General features: G+C 55.3%; 1 protein-coding gene and 2 long non-coding RNA genes across 7 annotated transcripts in view; 2 read left to right on the top strand and 1 right to left on the bottom strand.

The window, feature by feature from the left end:
* Positions 1-5,525, top strand: part of LOC126986491 (uncharacterized) — a 6,153-nt gene extending 628 nt beyond the window's left edge. The window contains exon 2 of the long non-coding RNA XR_007739784.1: positions 5,386-5,525. This is a non-coding gene — a long non-coding RNA (uncharacterized LOC126986491). The remainder of the gene's footprint in view (positions 1-5,385) is intronic.
* The window catches only part of LOC126986481 (solute carrier family 12 member 6-like), a 95,006-nt gene that overhangs the window by 7,568 nt on the left and 77,438 nt on the right, over positions 1-10,000 (top strand). The gene's annotated exons all lie outside the window — the stretch shown is intronic.
* Positions 2,787-3,975, bottom strand: LOC126986490 (uncharacterized). 2 transcript variants are annotated; one of them, XR_007739783.1, is made up of 3 exons: positions 3,818-3,975; positions 3,286-3,580; positions 2,787-2,992 (listed from the first exon to the last, which is right to left on the bottom strand). It is a non-coding gene; the product is annotated as an uncharacterized LOC126986490 (long non-coding RNA). The 2 variants fall into 2 exon arrangements; XR_007739782.1 differs by having other exon boundaries at positions 3,286-3,462.

Below are 10,000 nucleotides of genomic sequence, written 5' to 3'. Positions count from 1 at the left end.
CGGCCTTGTGTGTGCCGCCCGCCTCCCGTGCACCGGCGGCCTTGTGTGTGCCGCCCGCCTCCCGTGCACCGGCGGCCTTGTGTGTGCCGCCCGCCTCCCGTGCACCGGCGGCCTTGTGTGCCGCCTCCCGTGCACCGGCGGCCTTGTGTGTGCCCCCGCCTCCCGTGCACCGGCGGCTGTGTGCCGCCCGCCTCCCGTGCACCGGCGGCCTTGTGTGCCCCCGCCTCCCGTGCACCGGCGGCCTTGTGTGCCGCCCGCCTCGCGTGCACCGGCGGCCTTGTGTGCCGCCCGCCTCCCGTGCACCGGCGGCCTTGTGTGTGCCGCCCGCCTCCCGTGCACCGGCGGCCTTGTGCCCTGCCTCCCGTGCACTGGGGCCTGTGTGGCGCCCGCCTCCCGTGCACCGGCGGCCTTGTGTGTGCTGCCCGCCTCCGTGCACCGGCGGCCTTGTGTGCCCCGCCTCCAGTGCACTGGCGGCCTTGTGTGCTGCCGCCCCATGTGCACCGGCGGCCTTGTGTGTGCCGCCCGCCTCCCGTGCACCGGCGGCCTTGTGTGTGCCGCCCGCCTCCAGTGCACCGGCGGCCTTGTGCGTGCCGCCCGCCCCCCGTGCACCGGCGGCCTTGTGTGTGCCGCCCGCCTCCCGTGCCCCGGCGGCCTTGTGTGTGCCGCCCGCCTCCCGTGCACCGGCGGCCTTGTGTGTGCCGCCCGCCGCCCGTGCCCCGGCGGCCTTGTGTGTGCCGCCCCCCTCCCGTGCACCGGCGGCCTTGTGTCTGCCCCCCGCCTCCCGTGCACCGGCGGCCTTGTGTGTGCCGCCCGCCTCCCGTGCACCGGCGGCCTTGTGTGTGCCGCCCGCCTCCCGCGCACCGGCGGCCCCGTGAGTGCCCCCCGCCTCCCGTGCACCGGCGGCCTTGTGTGTGCCGCCAGCCTCCCGTGCACCGGCGGCCTTGTGTGCCGCCCGCCTCCCGTCCACCGGCGGCCTTGTGTGTGCCGCCCGTCTCCCGTGCAACGGCGGCCTTGTGTGTGCCGCCCTGCCGCCCGGAGAGTCAGCCGAACCCCACCACCTCTCCTACACCTGGCCGGTGAGAAATTCCTGCCGCGTTCGGACTCCTTCACAGGCCGTGAGTAGGCTTCTTGGTACTGCCATCAGGGGTGATCGTTAGAAGATGGATGCCGAGACCGTGGAAACTGGGGGCTCTGCTATGGAGTCAGACCCTGTGTTGACTCAGGCACAGCTGGAGGTGGATCTGTTGGAGAGGGAACCTCCTTTGGTTCCAGAACTAACGGATACAAATATCGTGCTGGCACAACGACAGTTGGAAAACAAGATGGACAAAATCGCGAAGACACTATCTACTGTGACGACGATGTTGTGCACCCTGGCGGAAACTGTGAAACTGTTACAGGATGGAGAGAACTCATCCATATCTACTGGACAGGCAACGGCCTCTTCTGAACTGAATCTGCCCCTCGCATTAGAATCTCCGAACCAGGGGGAGGAAATAAACTCAATCCCGTCCCCCGCACCCTCGACATCTACTGGACAGGCAACGGCCCCTTCTAAACCAAACCTGCCCCTCGCGGTGGGACTTCCGAACCAGGGGGAGGAAATCATCTCCCTCCTGTCCCCCGAACCCTCACAGGTAGGGACTAGCAAAACTGCTATGCAGAATGAGGAGATCGAGACGCTTCCGTCACTAAAGGAACAGAAAGGCCCCAATCCCACACGGAGACCGCTACGTGGGCCCGATGAACCTGCAGTATGGGCGTCCCGACTTTGCAGCACTATGGCGTTAGCTAAAAGCTCGATACCTAAGTTCAACGGAGAGTCAATCCCTGCCTACTGGGAATTCAAAAGATCACTGCGGCGTCTTTTCAGGAGACGGACCTGTCTCAGGCCCGACAGCTGGAAATATTGGTTGAAGCATATAGTGGACCCATGAAGGAAAACTTGAGGAGTTGTCTCGCGATGGAGAATCAGAAGGAAGGGTACGAAAGAGCCTGGGCCCTTCTCGAGAAACGCCATGGCAATAAAAACACCTATATACGGCAGCTGACAGAGAGGCTCCTCGTGGGGCCGTCAGTGAGTCTCCAAGATCCGAAGGTATGACACGACTGGTAGATGACATGTTGATTTGCATTGACGGTTTGAAGGCAATGGGGCAACTCCACCAAATCGATAACCTTCAGACGACGCTCGCCTAGGCTAAGAGATTCAAAGGAAGACTGCTGCATGACCACACCACCAAGAGGCATGAATACCGGAAGCAGCACGGAGATGCCCCTGACATCGAATGGTTGGCAGCCTTCGTGAAGGATATGGTAGATATGTCCGATGACATAATGCAAGACCCAGAACAGGGTCAGAGAGCCCCCACCTCAGAAGACAGACATGCTGGACGTGTTTCCAGTAAGTCGAGCGGGGTGAAGGACTACGCAGTCTTGGCGACTATCAGTGACGCAAAGGAGGATGAAAATGGCTGTCCGTTGTGCGAACGAGACCATCTTCTCCAACACTGTGAGAAGTTCTTGGATATGACCCTGGAAAACAAGGAAACAGTGGCCCAGTCCCAACGCCGTTGTTTTAGCTGCCTTAGACGAGATCATCAAATGGTTGTTTGTACAAGGACGGAACGCTGCAGGATAAATGGCTGTCCTTGGTTTCACTCGAGGCTTCTGCATAGAACCGGCACCGAGACCTCCTCTGGAACTCGGCACGATGGCAGTCACAAGGAAGGACCTCCCGTGGCATTGCTTGGAATCCGCGGATCAAAGAGGAATCGACCTGAGGATGTTCCCAAAACTGGGGTTAGGGACGATGCAAAACGTTTCCGATCCATTGGAACTAGAAGCCCCAACCATTGTGACAGCTAAAATCGTCTTCCAGAATGAGTGTACCGCGAGCGACCGGGCTCCGGCTACTGGTGTGGGATACTGATGAGAGAGCTGTCGACTTGGCGGTTGCAGTCGGCCCAACGTGTTGACAAAAGGAGACCACCTGTGGGGCTGCGACTTGGCGGCAATGGTCGGGCCCACGGGCTGGCTGAAGGACGCCACCCGTGGGGCTGCGACTAGGCGGCAATGGTTGGGCCCACGGGCTGGCTGAAGGACGCCACCCGTTGGGCTGCGACTTGGCGGCAGTGGTCGGGCCCACGGGCTGGCTGAAGGACGCCACCCGTGGGGCTGCGACTAGGCGGCAATGGTCGGGCCCACGGCTGGCTGAAGGACGCCACCCGTGGGGCTGCGACTTGGCGGCAGTGGTCGGCCCACGGGCTGCCTGAAGGACGCCACCTGTGGGGCTGCGACTTGGCGGCAGTGGTCGGGCCCACGGGCTGGCTGAAGGACGCCACCCGTGGGGCTGCGACTTGGCGGCAGTGGTCGGGCCCACGGGCTGGCTGAAGGACGCCACCCGTGGGGCTGCGACTTGGCGGCAGTGGTCGGGCCCACGGGCTGGCTGAAGGACGCCACCTGTGGGGCTGCGACTTGGCGGCAGTGGTCGGGCCCACGGGCTGGCTGAAGGACGCCACCTGTGGGGCTGCGACTTGGCGGCAGTGGTCGGGCCCACGGGCTGGCTGAAGGACGCCACCTGTGGGGCTGCGACTTGGCGGCAGTGGTTCGGGCCCACGGGCTGGCTGAAGGACGCCACCTGTGGGGCTGCGACTTGGCGGCAGTGGTTCGGGCCCACGGGCTGGCTGAAGAACGCCATCTGTGGGGCTGCGACTTGGCGGCAGTGGTCGGGCCCACGGGCTGGCTGAAGGACGCCACCCGTGGGGCTGCGACTTGGCGGCAGTGGTCGGGCCCACGGCTGGCTGAAGGACGCCACCCGTGGGGCTGCGACTTGGCGGCAGTGGTCGGGCCCACGGGCTGGCTGAAGGACGCCACCCGTGGGGCTGCGACTTGGCGGCAGTGGTCGGGCCCACGGGCTGGCTACAGGACGCCACCCGTGGCGCCGCGACTTGGCGGCAGTGGTCGGGCCCACGGGCTGGCTGTTACGCCACCCGTGGGACTGCGGCTTGGCATAAGACCGCCCGCTCCGCGCCGGGCCCAAGGGCTGGCTGTTACGCCACTGTGGGGCTGCGGCTTGGCATAAGACTGCCTGCTCCGCGCCAGGCTCACGGGCTGGCTATTACGCCACCTGTGGGACTGCGGCTTGGCATAAGACCGCCCACTCCGCGCCAGGCCCACGGGCTGGCTGTAACGCCGCCCGTGGGGCTGCGGCAGCATAAGACCGCCCGCTGCGCCGGGCCCACGGGTTGGCTGTAACGCCACTCGTGGGGCTGCGGCAACATAAGACCGCCCGCTCGCGCCGGGCCCACAGGTTGGCTGTAACGCCACTCGTGGGGCTGCGGCATAAGACCGCCCTCTCCTCGCCAGGCCCACGGGCTGGCTGTAACGCCGCCCGTGGGGCTGCGGCTTAATTGGCACCAGTGGAATTGTTGTTGGCGTGTGGCTCGGAAGCCGCCGGCTCTTGGTCCGGCGGCTCGTTGTGTGGCTGTCATTCTTGTCTCATTTCTCTTTTCAGCCTTCAGTGTCATGTCCCTGCCCCACGGACCCTGGTGTTGGGGTTCGGTCCCGTGGTGCATCACGTCGCCCTTCCTCCGCCGCCTCCTCCCGGGCTGGGGCCGCACCACCTCGCTTCCGGTCCCTCCTGCTGTGCCCGGGGTTCGTCTCCGGGCCCTGTCCCTGCCTGGGGCGGGGGCCTGTAGGTCTCCTCGTCTTCTCTCCCGTCTTCCCACCACGTCGGCTGCCGTGGTACCCCCTTCCTCGGGTGGGGGCTCGTGGTTTCCTTCCTGTCTCCCCGCCGTCGTCGTATCCCTGGGTGCCCCTTTCCTGGCGGGCGGGGCCCATCGTCGCGAAGGAGTCCCTGTCCCTCTCCACGGCCGGCGGCCCCGGTGACCGGACCCGGGTGACGTCTCGCTTCTTCGTCGTCCCTTCCGACTGCTTCCGCATCTGTTGCCGGCCCCCTCCGTGTTTTGGGGTTTCGTGCGAAGCCCGACAGGGGGAGTGTTACCGCCGATCAGAGAGACAAAGAGAGTGAGAGAGACAGAGAGAGAGAGAGAGACAAAGTGTGAGAGAGTGTCGGGTCAGAGGTCATTGGTTGATGTTTACGCGTTCGCCGGTCTTATCGCTTAGGGTTAATGCAGGGTTAATGTAGAGAATGCTTACACAAGGTCCTGAGGGTGACTCACGTAAGGGGCGACAGAGGCCCTGAGGGTGAGCTACAAGGGAGAAAAGGGAGCAGACGGTGTCAAGAATTGGTACTATTCACACGGATATCCTTTCTGTCCGAGTTTGTCCGAGTCCGAGAGCCCGAAACACGTAAGTTAACTCGCTCTCGTGTCGTATATGTATATACGTCGCCCCTGTTATGTCATCATAATGCCATATTAGTTGACTTGTTCTTTGTTCTAGTAGCCACAAATTGTGTTCCAGGTTTTGACCGAACAGGATCAAAATAAAAGTTCGTGTCGACGTGCGGGTGTCTCATTCTCCAGGTCAACATTATTGAAATCACCGCAGTTGCGGTAACACTCTCTTTCTCTCTCTCTCTCTCTCTCTCTCTCTCTCTCTCTCTCTCTCTCTCTCTCTCTCTCTCTCTCTCTCTCTCTCTCTCTCTCTCTCTCTCTCTCTCTCTCTCTCTCTCTCTCTCTCTCTCTCTCACACACAATCAAACACACACACATTTTTTTCCTTTCAGTTTTTCATTTTTTTCTTCTTTTTTGGAAGGAAGAAAGAAAGAAAGAAGGAAAGAAGGAAGGAAGGAAGGAAGGAAGGGAGAGAGGGAGGGAGGAAGAGAGAGAGGGAGGGATGGAGGGGTGGAGGGAAGCCATATAAGGCAGTTTCCTCCATAATAAGATCAGATGTGTTGTGGCTAATATTCCTCCAACCATCTTTTTCTCTCCATCTTTCTCTCCATTTTTTTCTCTCCCTTTAATTATCTCCCTCCCTTTCTCCCCCTTTCGCTCCTTTTTCTCTCCCTTTATTTATCTCCCTTTTTCTCATTTTTCTCTCCGTCTTTCACTCCATTTTTTCTCCATTTCTTTTTCTCTCCCTTTATTTAGCTCCCTTATTTTCTCTCCCTTTATTTATCTCCCTCCCTTTCTCTTTCTCTCCTTTTTCTCTCCCTATATTTATCTCCCTTTCTCTTTTTCTCCCTTTATATAGCTCCCTTCCTCCTTTATCTCCCTTTATTTATCTCCCTCTCTTTCTCTCCCTTTCTCTCCTTCTCTCCCTTTATTTATCTCCCTTTCTCTCATTTTTCTCTCCGTCTTTCGCTCCATTTTTTTTCCATTTCTTTTTCTCTCCCTTTGTTTAGCTCCCTTCCTCCCTTTCTCTTCCTTTATTTATCTCCCTCCCTTTCTCTCCCTTTCTCTTTTTCTCTCCATTTATTTATCTCCCTTTCTCTTATTTTTCTCTCCGTCTTTCACTCCATTTTTTCTCCATTTCTTTTTCTCTCCCTTTATTTAGCTCCCTTATTTTCTCTCCCTTTATTTATCTCCCTCTCTCTCCCTTTCTCTCCTTTTTCTCTTCCTTTATTTATCTCCCTTTCTCTCCTTTTTCTCTCCCTTAATTTAGCTCCCTTCCTCCTTTCTCTCCCTTTATTTATCTCCCTCTCTTTATCTCCCTTTATTTATCTCCCTTTCTCTCTCCGTCTCTCGCTCCATTTTTTTTCTCCATTTCTTTTTCTCTCCCTTTATTTAGCTCCCTTCCTCCCTTTCTCTCCCTTTATTTATCTCTCTCCTTTTCTCTCCCTTTTTATCTCTACCTTTTTCTTCCTCCTTTTCTTCTCGTTCTCTTTCTCTCCCTTCCTTTCTCTCCCTCCCTTTCACCTCACTCCCTTCCTTTCTCTCCCTCCCTTTCACCTCACTCCCTTCCTTTCTCTCCCTCCCTTTCACCTCACTCCCTTCCTTTCTCTCCCTCCCATTCACCTCACTCCCTTTCTCTCCCTCTCTCTCTCTCTCTCTCTCTCTCTCTCTCTCTCTCTCTCTCTCTCTCTCTCTCTCTCTCTCTCTCTCTCTCATTTTTCCGATCTTTGTCTCACTATTTTTGGAAGATTGTTCATGTTTACCTCCTCCTCCTCCTCCTCCTCCACCTCCTCCTCCTCCTCCTCCACCTCCTCCTCCTCCTCCTCCTCCTCCTCTTCCTTCCTTCCTCCATTATTCTGTTCCTTCCTTCCTTCCTTTTTTCCCTTTCTTTCGACTTCATTCTAATCTCTCTCTCTCTCTCTCTCTCTCTCTCTCTCTCTCTCTCTCTCTCTCTCTCTCTCTCTCTCTCTCTCTCTCTCTCTCTCTTTATTGCACTACTAATTCGCGCAGAAATCAATTTCATACCTTGTTATTCTATTTGCGAATTTATTTTTTATTGAAGGAAGAGGAGGAAGAGGAGGAGGAGGAGGAGGTGGAGGAGGAGGAGGAGGAGGAGGAGGAATAAGATGAATAAGAGGAGGAGATCTATATGCAATGAGTTCTGATTCCTTCTACTACTACTACTACTACTACTACTACTACTACTACTACTACTACTACTACTACCAAGAATATCAATCTCTCTCTCTCTCTCTCTCTCTCTCTCTCTCTCTCTCTCTCTCTCTCTCTCTCTCTCTCTCTCTCTCTCTCTCTCTCTCTCTCTCAAACTCTTTAAATTTATGAAAGAACGTAATTTGAAAGTTAATGAGAGAGAGAGAGAGAGAGAGTCAGTTCTTAATTAACAGGTCTCCTAGGTATGTGTTTGTTACCTCTCTCTCTCTCTCTCTCTCTCTCTCTCTCTCTCTCTCTCTCTCTCACAGACATAAAAACAGTTGCACACACACACACACACACACACACACACACGCAACTTCCTGTTTTACTCAATCCTTATTTACTTTCCCTTCTCCTCCTCCTCCTCCTCCTCCTCCTCCTGTTCACTTTCCTCCAGTCATTTATCGTAACTCCCTACATTCTCTCTCTCTCTCTCTCTCTCTCTCTCTCTCTCTCTCTCTCTCTCTCTCTCTCTCTCTCTCTCAGATCAAGTTGTCACACAGTATTATAATTTCTTCCTTCTTTTAATTCCTTTCTTTCTTTCCTTTCTTCCTTTGTTTCCAAGTTAATTTTCTGTTTCCTTTGTCTAAGTCTTTGTCTTTTTCTTTGTCTCACTTTGCTCCGTGTAAGGATATCAGGCCGAGGGTTTTGGAAGGGGATAAAGGGCTTTGATAAGGGTAACTGTTTCATTTCTCTGTGCTGGCTGTATCACCGGCGGGCTGTCTTGAGGGGACTCGTTGTGCATGCGGCCCAGCCCGGTAGTGGCGCAGACGACTTTTCTTTATAGTGTCCGCCGTGTGTGTGTGTGGCTCTTGCCTGGCCCATGCTGCCCCCCGGTGCTCCTCCTGACCAAAGTTGCTGAAGTCAGGGTTGATTGAAGGTCTGGGCAGCATGTGGGTAACCTGTTTTGGTGGGACTCGAACGTAGGTCCACGGGCTCACCACACCCGCACGCTGACCACCCGGCCACCGCTTCCCCTATTTTATTATGGGGAGGCGGTGGCGGAGTGGTTATCGTGCGGTTGCTTTGTCTAGGAGGACGGTGTGGCCGCCACAAGCTGAGATTTGTCAGTCCGCGCCGAGTGTCCCGAGACTGCACACATGCCGTCCTGAAGACCACCTGGCAACCCGGACTCTGCATTCAATCTCTAAAAAGTGTATCATTGATGAGCTCCGGGAGGCAGCGTGAGCCAAGCAAGAGGGTGCCAATATAAACATTGCCTGCGCCATAACGGGCCAACCATCAAGCCCCCTAAAATAGCCTACCCCACCCATAGGCCGAAACGTACAAACAAAAAAATGTTTGGCTGTACGAGAGCCGGGCAGGACACGTGGCGATGGATTTTAAGTACATAGAATTGCTTTGATGTGGGTGATGTTGCTGAGGTTCTGGCGGTAAGAGAGCCGGGCAGGACACGTAGCAGTGGGTTCAAGGTGGATAGATTCAGATTCAACAAGGGATCAGGCAAGACTTGGTTAACTAACAGAATGGTGGATGAGTGGAACAGGCCTGGAAATTGAGGTGGTGGTGGTGGTGATGGTGGTGGTATTACGAAATCAGGTCACGTGATCGAACTAAGTAAACACACACACACACACACACACACACACAGAGGAAGGAAAAAAAATGACAAAAAACAAACAAACAGGATAGTCATTCTATGTGTGTGTGTGTGTGTGTGTGTGTGTGTGTGTTTAGTATTCGTGTGACAGTTTGGCGTTTCATCCGTCTGTGTGTGTGTGTGTGTGTGTGTGTGTGTGTGTGTGTGTGTTTGGAATGTAAGCAGAGGAGGAAGCAGGGTGTGGAAACGGAGAAGGAAGAGGAGGAGGAGGAGGAGGAGATGTTTGGAGAAGAGAAGGGAGGGGGAGGAGGAGGAAGAGGAAGAGGAGCGAATATGAGAAGGAAAGCCACTGAGAGAGAGAGAGAGAGAGAGAGAGAGAGAGAGAGAGAGAGAGAGAGAGAGAGAGAGAGAGAGGGCGGGAGACAACCTTGAAGAGTTATGGTTCATCTCCTCCTCCTCCTCCTCCTCCTATTTTCCTTCTTCCCCTTCCCAATTTCCCTCCTCCTCTTCCTCTTCCTCCTCCTCCTCTTGTTCTCACCTTTTTTCTTCTCTTCCTTCCTTCCTTCCTTCCTCTCTTCCTTCCTTCCATCCTTCCTCCCTTCCTTCCTTCCTTCCTTCCTTCCTTCCTTCCTTGTTCACTCATTTATTATCCATTATTTCCTCCCTAACTCCTTCTTCTTCTTCTTCTTCTTTTTCTTCTTCTTTTTCTTTTTTTTCTTTTTTCTTCTTTTTCTTCTTCTTTTTCTTTTTCTTCTTCTTCTTTTCTTCTTCTTCTTCTTCTTCTTTTTCTTCATCTTTTTTCTTTTTCTTTTTCTTTTTCTTCTTCTTTTTCTTCTTCTTCTTCTTCTTTCCCATGTCTTCGACCTCCCTTCCTCATTACCTCTAATTTCCCTCCTCCTCCTCCCGCCCTCCTATTCCTTCTCCT

Source organism: Eriocheir sinensis, chromosome 61, assembly GCF_024679095.1.
Source record: "Eriocheir sinensis breed Jianghai 21 chromosome 61, ASM2467909v1, whole genome shotgun sequence".
In the NCBI taxonomy this organism is placed as follows: Eukaryota; Metazoa; Arthropoda; class Malacostraca; order Decapoda; family Varunidae; genus Eriocheir; species Eriocheir sinensis.
Note: the sequence above shows the minus strand (reverse complement) of the source record. Positions and strands in the feature narration are given on the sequence as shown.